Genomic DNA, 15,479 nt, shown 5'->3' with positions numbered 1-15,479 from the left:
CACTTATTCAAATAGGCCTTTATACTTTCCAAGAATTCTATATCATTTCCCATCAATAGTATGTCATCCACATATAATATGAGAAATGCTACAGAGCTCCCACTCACTTTCTTGTAAACACAGGCTTCTCCATAAGTCTGTGTGAACCCAAACGCTTTGATCATCTCATCAAAGCGAATGTTCCAACTCCGAGATGCTTGCACCAGCCCATAGATTGAGCGCTGGAGCTTGCATACTTTGTTAGCACTCTTAGGATCGACAAAACCTTCCGGCTGCATCATATACAACTCTTCCTTAAGGAAGCCATTAAGGAATGCCGTTTTGACGTCCATCTGCCATATCTCATAATCATAGTATGCGGCAATTGCTAACATGATTCGGACGGACTTCAGCTTCGCTACGGGTGAGAAAGTCTCATCGTAGTCAACCCCTTGAACTTGTCGATAACCCTTAGCGACAAGTCGAGCTAGATGGTCACATTACCATCTGCGTCCGTCTTCTTCTTAAAGATCCATTTGTTTTCTATGGCTCGCCGCTCTTCGGGCAAGTCAGTCAAAGTCCATACTTTGTTTTCATACATGGATTCTATCTCGGATTTCATGGCTTCTAGCCATTTGTCGGAATCCGGGCCCGCCATCGCTTCTTCATAGTTCGAAGGTTCACCGTTGTCTAACAACATGATTTCCAGGACAGGGTTGCCATACCACTCTGGTGCGGAACGTGTCCTTGTGGACCTACGAAGTTCAGTAACTTGATCCGAAGCTTCATGATAATCATCATTAACTTCCTCCCCAGTCGGTGTAGGCACCACAGGAACATTTTCCCGCGCTGCGCTAACTTTCCGGTTCGGAAGGGGTGACTATCACCTCATCAAGTTCCACTTTCCTCCCACTCAATTCTTTCGAGAGAAACTCCTTCTCCAGAAAGGACCCGTTCTTGGCAACGAAGATCTTGCCCTCGGATCTGAGGTAGAAGGTATACCCAATAGTTTCCTTAGGGTATCCTATGAAGACGCATTTTTCCGACTTGGGTTCGAGCTTTTCAGGTTGAAGTTTCTTGACATAAGCATCGCATCCCCAAACTTTTAGAAACGACAGCTTAGGTTTCTTCCCAAACCATAATTCATACGGTGTCGTCTCAACGGATTTCGACGGAGCCCTATTTAAAGTGAATGTGGCAGTCTCTAAAGCATAGCCCCAAAATGAGAGCGGTAAATCAGTAAGAGACATCATAGATCGCACCATATCCAATAGAGTGCGATTACGACGTTCGGACACACCGTTTCTCTGAGGTGTTCCAGGCGGCGTGAGTTGTGAAACTATTCCACATTTCCTTAAGCGTGTACCAAATTCGTGACTTAAATATTCTCCACCACGATCTAATCGTAAGAATTTTATTTTCTTGTCACGTTGATTCTCGACTTCACTCTGAAATTCCTTGAACTTTTCAAAGGTTTCAGACTTGTGTTTCATTAGGTAGACATACCCATATCTACTTAAATCATCAGTGAGAGTGAGAACATAACGATATCCTCCGCGAGCCTCAACACTCATTGGACCGCACACATCGGTATGTATGATTTCCAATAAGTTGGTTGCTCGCTCCATTGTTCCGGAAAACGGAGTCTTGGTCATATTACCCATGAGGCATGGTTCGCACGTGTCAAATGATTCGTAATCAAGAGACTCCAAAAGTCCATCTGCATGGAGCTTCTTCATGCGCTTGACACCAATGTGACCAAGGCGGCAGTGCCACAAGTATGTGGGACTATCGTTATCAACTTTACATCTTTTGGTATTCACACTATGAACATGTGTAACATCACGTTCGAGATTCATCAAAAATAAACCATTGACCAGCGGGGCATGACCATAAAACATATCTCTCAAATAAACAGAACAACCATTATTCTCGGATTTAAATGAGTAGCCATCTCGAATTAAACGAGATCCAGATACAATGTTCATGCTCAAAGCTGGCACTAAATAACAATTATTGAGGTTTAAAACTAATCCCATGGGTAGATGCAGAGGTAGCGTGCCGACGGCGATCACATCGACCTTGGAACCATTCCCGACGCGCATCGTCACCTCGTCCTTCGTCAGTCTCCGTTTATTCCGTAGTTCCTGTTTTGAGTTACAAATATGAGCAACCGCACCGGTATCAAATACCCAGGAGCTACTACAACTGGTAAGGTACACATCAATTACATGTATATCACATATACCTTTGGTGTTGTCGGCCTTCTTCTTGTCCGCTATGTATTTGGGGCAGTTCCGCTTCCAGTGACCACTTCCCTTGCAATAAAAGCACTCAGTCTCGGGCTTGGGTCCATTCTTCGACTTCTTCCCAGTAACTGGTTTACCGGGCACGGCAACTCCCTTGCCGTCCTTCTTGAAGTTCTTCTTACCCTTGCCCTTCTTGAACTTAGTGGTTTTATTCACCATCAACACTTGATGTTCTTTTCTGATCTCCCCTTCCGCTGATTTCAGCATTGAGTATACCTCGGGAATGGTCTTTTCCATCCCCTGCATATTGTAGTTCATCACAAAGCTCTTGTAGCTTGGTGGAAGCGACTGGAGGATTCTGTCAATGACCGCGTCATCCGGGAGATTAACTCCCAGCTGAGACAAGCGGTTGTGCAACCCAGACATTCTGAGTATGTGCTCACTAACAGAACTGTTCTCCTCCATTTTACAGCTGAAGAACTTGTCGGAGACATCATATCTCTCGACCCGGGCATGAGCTTGAAAAACCAGTTTCAGCTCCTCGAACATCTCGTATGCTCCATGTTTCTCAAAACGCTTTTGGAGACCCGGTTCTAAGCTGTAAAGCATGCCGCATTGAACGAGGGAGTAATCATCAGCACGTGATTGCCAAGCGTTCATAACGTCTTGGTTCTCTGGGATTGGTGCTTCACCTAGCGGTGCTTCTAAGACATAATCTTTCTTGGCTACTATGAGGATGAGCCTTAGGTTCCGGACCCAGTCCGTATAGTTGCTGCCATCATCTTTCAGCTTGGTTTTCTCTAGGAACGCGTTGAAATTGAGGACAACGTTGGCCATTTGATCTATAATACATAGTGTAAAGATTTTAGACTAAGTTCATGATAATTAAGTTCATCTAATCAAATTATTTAATGAACTCCCACTCAGATAGACATCCCTCTAGTTATCTAAGTGAAACAGGATCCGAATTCAACTAGGCCGTGTCCGATCATCACGTGAGACAGACTAGTCAAGATCGGTGAACATCTCCATGTTGATCGTATCTTCTATACGACTCATGCTCGACCTTTCGGTCCTCCGTGTTCCGAGGCCATGTCTGTACATGCTAGGCTCGTCAAGTCAACCTAAGTGTATTGCGTGTGTTCCGAGGCCATGTCTGTACATGCTAGGCTCGTCAACACCCGTTGTATTCGAACGTTAGAATCTATCACACCCGATCATCATGTGGTGCTTCGAAACAACGAACCTTCGCAACGGTGCACAGTTAGGGTGAACACTTTCTTGAAATTATTATATGGGATCATCTTACTTACTACCGTCGTTCTAAGCAAATAAGATGCAAAAACATGATAAACATCACATGCAATCAAATAGTGACATGATATGGCCAATATCATTATGCTCCTTTGATCTCCATCTTCGGGGCACCATGATCATCTTCGTCACCGGCATGACACCATGATCTCCATCATCATGATCTCCATCATTGTGTCTTCATGAAGTCGTCACGCCAATGATTACTTCTACTTCTATGGCAAACGCGTTTAGCAACAAAGTAAAGTAAATTACATGGCGTTATTCAATGACACGCAGGTCATACAAAATAATAAAGACAACTCCTATGGCTCCTGCCGGTTGTCATACTCATCGACATGCAAGTCGTGATTCCTATTACAAGAATATGATCAATCTCATACATCACATATATCATTCATCACATCTTCTGGCCATATCACATCACATAGCACTTGCTGCAAAAACAAGTTAGACGTCCTCTAATTGTTGTTGCAAGTTTTTACGTGGTTTGTAGGTTTCTAGCAAGAACGTTTTCTTACCTACGTATGACCACAACGTGATTTGCCAATTTCTACTTACCCTTCATAAGGACCCTTTTCACCGAATCCGTTCCGACTAAAGTAGGAGAGACAGACACCCGCTAGCCACCTTATGCAACTAGTGCATGTCAGTCGGTGGAACCTGTCTCACGTAAGTGTACGTGTAAGGTCGGTCCGGGCCGCTTCATCCTACAATGCCGCCGAAACAAGAAACGACTAGTAGCGGCAAGAAGAATTGGCAAACTCAACGCCCACAACTGCTTTGTGTTCTACTCGTGCATAGTGACTACGCATAGGCCTGGCTCATGATGCCACTGTTGGGAATCGTAGCATAATTTTAAAATTTTCCTATGCTCACCAAGATGCATCTATGGAGTCTACTAGCAACGAGGGGAAAGGAGTGCATCTACATACCCTTGTAGATCGCGAGCGGAAGCGTTCCAATGAACGTGGATGACGGAGTCGTACTCGCCGTGATCCAAATCACCGATGACCGAGTGCCGAACGGACGGCACCTCCGCGTTCAACACACGTACGGTGCAGCGACGTCTCCTCCTTCTTGATCCAGCAAGAGGGAAGGAGAGGTTGATGGAGATCCAGCAGCACGACGGCGTGGTGGTGGATGTAGCGGGTCTCCTGCAGGGCTTCGCCGAGCTTCTGCGAGAGAGAGAGAGGTGTTGCAGGGGAGGAGGGAGGCGCCCAAGGCTGTAGTTTTCTGCCCTCCCTCCCCCCCCCCTTATATAGGCCCCCTGGGGGGGCGCCGGCCCTGGAGATGAGATCCAAAGGGGGGCGGCGGCCACAAGGGGGGAAGGCGTTGCCTTGCCCCCCAAGGCAAGGGGGAACTCCCCCTCCCCTAGGGTTCCCAACCCTAGGCGCATGGGGGGAAGGCCCAAGGGGGGCGCCCCAGCCCACTAAGGGCTGGTTCCCTTCCACTTTCAGCCCACGGGGCCCTCCGGGATAGGTGGCCCCACCCGGTGGACCCCCGGGACCCTTCCGGTGGTCCCGGTACAATACCGGTAACCCCCGAAACTTTCCCGGTAGCCGAAACTGGACTTCCTATATATAATTCTTCACCTCCGGACCATTTCGGAACCTCTCGTGACGTCCGGGATCTCATCCGGGACTCCGAACAACTTTCGGGTTTCCGCATACATATATCTCTACAACCCTAGCGTCACCGAACCTTAAGTGTGTAGACCCTACGGGTTCGGGAGACATGCAGACATGACCGAGACGCCTCTCCGGTCAATAACCAACAGCGGGATCTGGATACCCATGTTGGCTCCCACATGTTCCACGATGATCTCATCGGATGAACCACGGTGTCGAGGATTCAATCAATCCCGTATGCAATTCCCTTTGTCAATCGGTATGTTACTTGCCTGAGATTCGATCGTCGGTATCCCAATACCTTGTTCAATCTCGTTACCGGCAAGTCTCTTTACTCGTACCGCAATGCATGATCCCGTGACTAACGCCTTAGTCACATTGAGCTCATTATGATGATGCATTACCGAGTGGGCGCAGAGATACCTCTCCGTCACACGGAGTGACAAATCCCAGTCTCGATCCGTGCCAACCCAACAGACACTTTCGGAGATACCCGTAGTGCACCTTTATAGTCACCCAGTTACGTTGTGACGTTTGGCACACCCAGAGCACTCCTACGGTATCCGGGAGTTGCACGATCTCATGGTCTAAGGAAAAGATACTTGACATTGGAAAAGCTCTAGCAAACCAAACTACACGATCTTTTATGCTATGCTTAGGATTGGGTCTTGTCCATCACATCATTCTCCTAATGATGTGATCCCGTTATCAATGACATCCAATGTCCATAGCCAGGAAACCATGACTATCTGTTGATCAACGAGCTAGTCAACTAGAGGCTTACTAGGGACACGTTGTGGTCTATTTATTCACACATGTATTACGATTTTCGGACAATACAATTATAGCATGAACAATAGACAATTACCATGAACAAAGAAATATAATAATAACCATTTATTATTGCCTCTAGGGCATATTTCCAACAGTATTAATATTCACACTATGAAATCAATATTATTATATGCATGATGAAATTAATTTTCATTACATATAACTTTTGTATTGTAGATGTTGGTATTTTTTTTCTATAAAATTAGTCAAACTTTATAAAATTTGACTTTGACTAAATCTTATATGCAGACTAAAAAACAAAACGGTACACACGAGAGTCAGAGGACTCATGGACCCCTCTATAAATCGCGCACGCTCTCCTTAAACCCTTACTAAAGCCATAAAAAACGGTAATGATATCTCTCGAACGTTCAGGAGTTAAGCATGGCAACCCGAACGGGTTTAGATGGCAAGTTTAGTTTGCGTGAGACTAGGGAAACATGGCAATTTTCTGATAGAAAAACGAAAAAGGACAAAGTTGCCATCCCCTATCAACTAAAGTTGCCATCCCCTATGAACTAAAGTTGCCATATAAAAACGTTCGGGACGAAATGCTCAAAATCCGAACGTTCGGGAGTTATTGGATTCCTAAAAAACTTACTAAACCCCGTCGTCCCTCTCGACCCTATTTCCCCACGGACACGCTAGGGTTTTCCACCATGGCGGCGTCGGCGTCGCGTGCGCTCCTCCTCTCTAGGCTCTCATCCCTCCCAGCTGCCGCCTCTCGCTTCCTCCGCCCGCTCGCCTCTGCAGGGACCTTCCTCTCAGCGGCGCTGGTCCCGTCCCCGGCCGCGGCGCCCGGGGCGCTGTCAGGCCGCGATATCTGAAGATTATCATTCAGTTAACTATGGCAATTCCGGCACGTACCAGTTCAGACAATCCAACGGCCCAGGAGACTCTTCAAGCTACCTTCATCGTCAGCCGTTGGATCTACTTTCCGTTACTGTTACTTTTCGTGTGTCTCTGTCTACAGCGAGGCATCCACCTACTTAACAGCCGGGTTGTGGCTGAGATGGGCATTGAATCTTGCAGAATTCCCTTCGAGGATGAACCCTAAACTCATACGGCACAGCCGATAGATATATAAAACCCAGATCGGGACCTCCTTCCTCATAATTCTCTGAAATTAGTCCATACAAATTGCCTTCCTGTACCTGTAGATCAACTAGGACCTGACAAATTGGTATTCAGAGCAGTGGTTCCTCGGTAGCTTCCGATCGGATCTCAAATTTTTTTCCAGAGAGGAAAGAACACCCACCCAATTCCCTCCCTGTGTTGTGTGGTGATGGCGGGCGGCGATCGACGCGAGCAGTGAGGGTGTTCCTTCGCTGCGACGTCAGGCGACGGCGGATCCAGGGCGACGCAGGTGGCGGTGATCGTTTGGGTGTAGATCAGTAGAGCAGGAGTGGTTGTGTTGGATCACTTCCAGCACGGTAAAATCCCACGTCCTTCGCTGATCCGTGCACCTTGGGAGGCGCGGAGCTTTGGCGGCGGTAGGATCTGGGGCAGAGAGGCTGGTTGCCGCATCTGCGGTGGTAAAATTCCCCCTCTCTTCTCTGGATCAAGGTGATGGGTCGCTCGAAGGCAGTCGATGAGGCCGAGTGGCAGGAAGTTCTCTCGATCCGCGACGAGTTTGGTGCAGTTCAACAGGAAAATGCAGCGATGCGAACAGATGTGTCCAAATTACAAGAAAATGTTCAGTCGATCAGTTCCAAACAAGGTGAAATAGCTCTGCAATTTGGAGGTATAGAAAAGGCTGTGTTAGATCTGGGAAAACAGTTGTCCACAATGAGTTCAGTCTTACAGAAATTGGTGGCTCCATCGGGGCCTGGAACTAGAGCTGAGAAACAACCTGAAGCTGACACTGTCGTTAGATCACAACGTTGCAACAACAACAACAACAGGACAGGCCACCTAGCAGAACTGAACAGTTGAGAAAACAGTTAGAAGCAGAAAAGGAAAAGACTAGACACTTAGAGGAGTTACAAATGCAGCAGTTACCTCCAATCAGAACAAGCCGACCTGCAGCACCACCTGGATTTAAAGCTCATGCTAATTTGGAAACAACAAGTGCCATTGGAACACCAATAACACAGAGAAGGGGAGGCCAAACACCTGTTTTCCAACAGTATCAGCAACCAGCTCGAGACAGACAATTGTGGCAGGGTTATTTCAGAACTTATGAGCAGGATATGCAGGCTCAGTTCATGAAAGCAATGACAAAAGGTCCGCGGATGGATTTTCCTCGATTCTCTGGTGAAGATCCTGTTGGCTGGATTCGACAGTGTAACAAATACTTCCAAATGGCAGCAGCACCTGAAGAATACAAAGTGTCACTCTCTCAAATGTACATGACAGGAGATGCTGATGTATGGTTGAGGAGGTCTGGTTTTCTTAAGAAACAATTGTCCTGGCAGGAATTTGGTAAAGAAATCATCAAAAGATTTTCTGCTCAAGGCTCTTATGATCTCACTGAAAAATTTACTTCTCTGAAACAAGGAAGCACTTCAGTGTCAGAGTACACCAAGTTGTTTGAGGATTTAATGGCTGAACTACAGGAGGAAAATCCTACATTATCAGAACCTTGGTTTATAAAGTGCTATGTTAATGGGATGAGAGATGGAATTAAGTACCAGTTGAGACTTCTTAGACCCACTTCCCTGACTGATGCCTACTGTTTGGCAAAAGAAATTGAACCTTGTCACCCTCCTCCAGTGACAACTGTTAAGAAATCAACAACTCCTTATAACAACTATTGGCAGAAAAATGTAGTGCCTACATCAGGGAAACAGGTGGTCAACACTGCAACAGTCCCAACAACTAGTAACACAAAGAGCACTGAACATGTGAACAGTCAAATTCAGAAAATCAGAAAAGCTGGTGAATGTTGGAGGTGTGGAGACAAATGGGTCCATGGCCATAAATGCACTCTAGTTCCTAATGTGCACATGTTACATCAAGAAATGGAAGAAAATGGTCCATATGAGACAGATAATGACCAACAAGAAGTAATAGAGGAAGGAACAGAACAACGGGAGCAAGCTATGTTTATCTCTGCACATGCTATGGGCCCGCAGATTGCTGTACAATCTCCTACAGTAATAGTGCATGTAAATGGAAAAAGAGCAGTAGCACTATTAGACTCAGGAAGTTCAACCTCTTTCATCAGTGAGCAGTTTGCTATCAAATCAAACTGTCAATTACTTCCTGTCAGGCCTAAAAAAGTTTCTGTAGCTGGAGGGGGCCTGCTGCTTTCTACTGCTGTAGTTCCCAATTGTGCCTTTCAGTTAGCCAAGTTGAAGTTGGAACACTCTTTCAGAATTCTAAATCTCCCTAGTCATGATATGATTTTAGGCTATGATTGGTTTTCACTGGTCAGTCCTGTGGCTTTTGATGTACCTCACAAGCAGTTCAGCCTCACTCTCCAAGGTAAAACAACAGTAACAACTGCAGTTTATAATTCCAGTGAGGACATTTTGGAGATACCAGCAGAACAAGTCAATAAGCTTTTGGACAAAGGTGTGGAAACTTTTCTGCTCCAAATTCACAATATAGTGGCCCAAACTCCTGATAAGCATTGCATTCCAGCTGCAATAAGCAACTTGCTACTGGAATATAAGGATGTTTTTGCAGAACCAACAACCTTACCTCCAAAAAGGGAATTAGATCATAAAATTCCCTTGATGCCAGGGGTTGAACCACCCCATGTCAGACCATATAGAGTACCTCATCACCAAAAAGAAGAAATGGAGAAGAAAATTAAGCATCTACTGGATAATAAACTCATAAGAAATAGCCAGAGTCCTTATGCAGCCCCTGTTCTCCTGGTTAAAAAGAAAGACAGTACTATGAGACTTTGTACTGATTTCAGAAGGCTCAACACTGTAACAGTGAAGAATAAATTCCCTATACCAGTAATTGAGGATTTGCTGGATGAGTTGCATGGAGCAAAGGTCTTCTCTAAGATTGACTTAAGGTCTGGATACCACCAGATAAGGATGGACCCTGCAGACATTCATAAAATTGCATTCATAACCTTTCTGGGGCACTATGAATATTTGGTAATGCCCTTTGGATTATCTAATGCACCAGCAACTTTTCAAGCTCTAATGAATCTTCTATTTGCTAAGTACAACAGAAAGTTTGTACTAGTATTCTTTGATGATACCCTAGTATTTAGCAATACTATAGAAGAGCATGTGGAACATTTAAAGCAAGTGCTGCAAATCTTGAGAGAAAACCAGTTATTTGCAAAGATGTCCAAATGTGCATTTGCAGTTCCTCAGGTGGAATATTTGGGTCATGTGGTTTCTGGTGAAGGACTAGCTACTGAACCCAACAAGATCAAAGCAATTGTAGATTGGCCTACACCCACTGACATCACTAAATTGAGAAGTTTCTTGAGTTTAGCTGGTTACTACAGGAGGTTCATCAAAGATTATGGGACAATTTGCAGACCATTGCATGATGCTCTTAAAAAAGGGAAATTCCTATGGACAGCTGACCAAGATACAGCTTTCAGAAATTTGCAACAAGCTCTGGTTACAGCTCCAGTTCTAGCTCTGCCCAATTTCAATGTTCCTTTCACATTGGAAACTGATGCATCTGGCTATGGCATTGGGGCTATACTTATGCAAGAGGGCAGACCATTGGCATACTACAGCTCTTCCCTCTATCCCAGAAATGCTGCCCTATCTACCTATGAGAAAGAAGCTTTAGCAATCTTGGAAGCTTTAAAGAAATGGAGGCACTATCTTCTGGGCAACTCTGTAATCATCAAAACTGATCAGCAGTCCTTGAAGTTCATTACTGATCAAAAGATTACAGAAGGAATACAATACAAATTAATGATGAAATTGCTGGAATTCAATTTCACAATTCAGTACAAAAAGGGCATTACAAACAGGGTGGCCGATGCTCTGTCCAGAGTACTTCCTAAATGCATGTCCATGTCAAAAGTTACTCCTGAGTGGGCCAAAGAACTACTCATCAGTTATCAAACTGACACAGACACAAAGAAATTGCAAGAAAAGTTACTGTTGCAATCTCCTGAGGACAAATCTGATTATACTATACATGCTGGTATTATCAGATTTAAAGGGAAGATTCTGGTGGGAAATGACAGTAAATTGAGGGAAAGACTGATTGCTGCCCTACATAATTCACCTGTGGGAGGACACTCAGGTATGAGAGCCACTTACCAGAGAGTAAAAGGAATTTTCTACTGGCCAGGTCTTAAACAAGCAGTGGAATATTTCATAGCTACTTGTCCAATCTGCCAGAGAGCTAAGCATGAGAATTGCTTACAGCCAGGACTTCTAGATCCCTTGCCAGTAGCTGATATGGCATGGCAGCATATATCCATGGATTTCATAGAAGGTCTACCAACTTCTCAAGGAAAAGATGTGATATTAGTGGTAGTTGACAGGTCACCAAATACTCTCATTTCATACCACTCTCACATCCTTACACAGTTCAGAGTGTAGCTCAAGCATTTGTAGATAACATTATCAAACTCCATGGCCCTCCAACACTTATTATATCTGATAGAGACAGAATCTTTAGAAGCCAACTGTGGAGAGACATCTTTGCTGCATACAAAAGTGAACTGAGGTATAGTTCAGCCTATCACCCACAAACTGATGGCCAAACAGAGAGGATCAATCAGTGCTTGGAAACCTATTTGAGGTGTATGACTACTCAAGAGCCAAAGAAGTGGTTAGCTTGGTTGCCACTAGCTGAATATTGGTACAACACCAGCTACCATACAGCATTGAAGATGAGCCCTTTTCAAGCATTATATGGATTTCCTCCTCCATTGATTGCTAAACTAGCAATTCCTGGACCTGATAATGAGGAGGCACAGGACTTCTTAACAGCCAAGCAGAACATGTTGCACCAACTGAAAGAGAACTTACTTCAACCTCAAAATAGAATGAAGAAGTATGCTGATTTAAAAAGAGTGGAAAGAAAATTTGAAGTGGGAGATCTGGTATATCTTAAGACGGCACCATACAGACTGGCAGCATTTGGATTCAGAGGAGCACTGAAACTCCATAACAAATACTATGGTCCATTCTTGGTTATTCAGAAAATTGGCAACAATGCTTATAAGTTGCAATTTCCAGCAGATGTGCAAATGCACCCAGTCTTCCATGTTAGTCAGTTAAAGAAGCACTTGGGTCACAAATCCATTCCTAGCCCACACCTGCCTATGGTGAATGCAGATGGCACCATTAAAACAGAGCCAGCTCAAGTCTTGGAGGTCAGGCAAGTTCCCCGTAAAAACATGCCGGTGGTGCAGTGGCTTATTCAATGGGCAAATATGACCGCCGAAGAAGCAACTTGGGAAGATGCGGAGTTCATCAAGCACACCTTCCCCGCGTTCTTTCGAAGCACGACTGAAGCTTGGAGAACCTACAACACTACGCCGTGAGGACACGACGGTTCTTCAGGAGGGGGTAATGTCAGGCCGCGATATCTGAAGATTATCATTCAGTTAACTGTGGCAATTCCGGCACGTACCGGTTCAGACAATCCAACGGCCCAGGAGACTCTTCAAGCTACCTTCATCGTCAGCCGTTGGATCTACTTTCCGTTACTGTTACTTTTCGTGTGTCTCTGTCTACAGCGAGGCATCCACCTACTTAACAGCCGGGTTGTGGCTGAGATGGGCATTGAATCTTGCAGAATTCCCTTCGAGGATGAACCCTAAACTCATACAGCACAGCCGATAGATATATAAAACCCAGATCGGGACCTCCTTCCTCGTAATTCTCTGAAATTAGTCCATACAAATCGCATTCCTGTACCTCTAGATCAACTAGGACCTGACAGGCGCCAGCCAGGAGGTTCACGACGCAGCCCAGCAGCCCGCGAACTCGGCCTCCAACTGCAGCAACCGTGCCCCCGAGGAGACGATCCCCGGGTGCGACTATGAGTATGAGCACTGGATGGTCATCATGGAGGGCCCCCCAGGAGACGCCAGCAACCCCGACATCCACCGTAACGAGATCATCGACGGCTACATCAAGACCCTCGCTCAGGTCGTCGGAATGTATGCTGCCCCCTCACCTCACCCTTGATGGGTTAGTGGATCAGGATTGGATCAGTATGATAAAGTCATTTATGTACTATTTATAACATATCTGTATCTCAAATCTATCCTATGTATGTCGTTCCAGTGAAGACAAAGCAAGGATGAAGATCTACTCTGTGTCAACTAGGCATTATTTTTCTTTTGGTGCCCTATACTATCTGACGAACTCGCCGGCAAACTCAGAGGTATATTGATCATTACATGAAATTCGTGTATGTATGTGATCTTTTTATGAAGGTGACTTCAAATGATCTTGTGTTAAATGCCACTAATTTATTATTTTCAGAGTTGCCTAAGGTCCGTTGGGTTCTTCCTGGTTCATACGTGGATGTAAGAAATAAGGACTATGGAGGTAATGATTATGTACTATCTGACTGAATATTCACTATAATAATTTGAAATGGTTGTTGCTTTTCCCCTCACTAGGTAACAGATTTACCACTTTGTGTGGTACTATATGATGTTGTGTTATGAGTTATGACTATCTCAGTTGCAGGTTCCAGATCTAGGAATTTTGAGAAAATTTCCTGTAGCACATGCTTTTAGGAATTGTATTCTTACTCAAAAGGCTTAAGATTGTTATCCTGTCAGATTTTTTTTCATTTATTAATTAATGATCATCATTGGTATCTTATTTGTGCTGCTAATTGCTTCTGTACCCATCTGTATTATAGTTAAGCATTTAACTGTTTAGTGATGAAAATCTCACTATTGTTATCATGTAGAGTTTTCTAGTATTTGAGTGTAGACTGCTCTTTGTATCTTCATTCCTACAGTATATAGTAAAGGATGTCACCAGTATGTAAGATATCTATTCAACTGACAGAAATGGTGATTGGTGACAACTTTGTTATGCTTTAATTGAAATAGGAGCTTATGTTGGCCCCTATAACTTTTTGGCAGACTACCAACCACAAACTTCTGTCTTTTGATGAAACCTGAATATAACACAGTACACTCAAAATTGATATGAGAGCTATATGACAGCGCTTCTGTAGTTGCTAGTTTTTGTTTAAAATATACTCCCTCCGTCCCATAATATAAGAGCGTCGTTCTGATATAAGACCGTTTTTGACACTACATTAGTGTCAAAATGCTCTTATATTATGGGACGGAGGGAGTACATCTTCCTCCTAGTGGTATGAATGATATTTGGCTGCAGTTTTCATTATTATTTATCATACCACTATATCGTAAAATCAAGTGCTTTGTGCAAGATGATTTATCGTTCCAGTGTTTGTCATTCTGTCCTGGCATTTTGAGCCCCTTGAGGTGACACTTTCAACATTTTAACCTGCCATGTCTTCCCTGGATTATTGGAGCTTGTGCACTTTTTCAGTTTCCATCCCTGTCCATATGTAAGGAGAGTGTATCTGATGCCTTCTCTTGTATTTCAGGAGAACCATTTATAGATGGACAAGCTGTTCCTTACGACCCCAAATACCATGAGGTGTGGGTGAGATACAGTAAAATTGGCATCTAGTGTCCTCATAGGCGTCCCAACTTTAACACACAGTCCTACCGGAGCGCGCCTGATCCACCAAGCTACCAATGCAGCGGTAACTAAAACAACGCCGCCCCACCTGCTTACGAAGGCAGGGACAGGCCAGGGAGGCATTACCAATAGAGAACAATGCTAGAAGATTGCCGGTAGGAAAGTTAGTACGGGTTTTTTTGCATATATTCTCTATCCATACCAGTGTTCTGAGAAATAGAATTACTAAAGCTTAGGCAAGTGCTCTCCTTTTTCTCTCTTTGTTGAAATAAATACAGTGTTGAGTAAGTTATTCGTATGGCGCCAGGATAAACAAGTGCCTCATGGTGCCAGGGTTATTTTTTTTCCTGCCGTACTGTTTAGCAGCAAGTTCTCTGTGCCATTCCTGATTAGAGTGTGTCACTGCATTTATGTGAAGGTGCTGTAGTGATTCTTGCTGTTGATGTTTGTTCTGGGAGATCCAGCCCATGTTTCACCATCGTTTTGTTCTTCCATCCCAAACCAAGCCAAGCTGCCAGGGTGTTCCATGGCTTAGGCTATTGTGCTTGTATGTATCCAAATTGTGTTGTTGATTGTCCTGTGGGCCTGCTGGCTGCCCTGGACAATGATCTTGTCTTGGCCATCGGGAGCACCCCATCCGTTTCAATTTCTTCACCCCAGTCATCCGAGTCTGCTATCATGGTTCTAGGGGCAGCTGTGAGATTATCAGTTTGAGTGTAGCTATCCCTCTGATCTGATCTACGCGATCAGGTGGCTTTCTGAAGTGTGTGATTCACGGTTGCATGACTCTGCGCGTCTTTGCGAGTTACTACTAGTGTCACTACATCATTTCTACCGGTAGATCATGGGTGTTGGTGTGTTGAAAATTGGTTGGGTGT

General features: G+C 44.6%; 1 long non-coding RNA gene across 1 annotated transcript; it reads left to right on the top strand.

Moving 5' to 3' along the window:
• Positions 1-12,704: 12,704 nt before the first annotated feature.
• Positions 12,705-14,835, top strand: LOC123125127 (uncharacterized). Its single transcript, XR_006461288.1, has 4 exons — positions 12,705-13,095; positions 13,192-13,291; positions 13,393-13,458; positions 14,504-14,835. It is a non-coding gene; the product is annotated as an uncharacterized lncRNA (long non-coding RNA).
• The last annotated feature ends 644 nt before the right edge of the window (positions 14,836-15,479 follow it).

The sequence above is a fragment of the Triticum aestivum genome, chromosome 5D (assembly GCF_018294505.1).
Source record: "Triticum aestivum cultivar Chinese Spring chromosome 5D, IWGSC CS RefSeq v2.1, whole genome shotgun sequence".
NCBI lineage: Eukaryota > Viridiplantae > Streptophyta > Magnoliopsida > Poales > Poaceae > Triticum > Triticum aestivum.
Note: the sequence above shows the minus strand (reverse complement) of the source record. Positions and strands in the feature narration are given on the sequence as shown.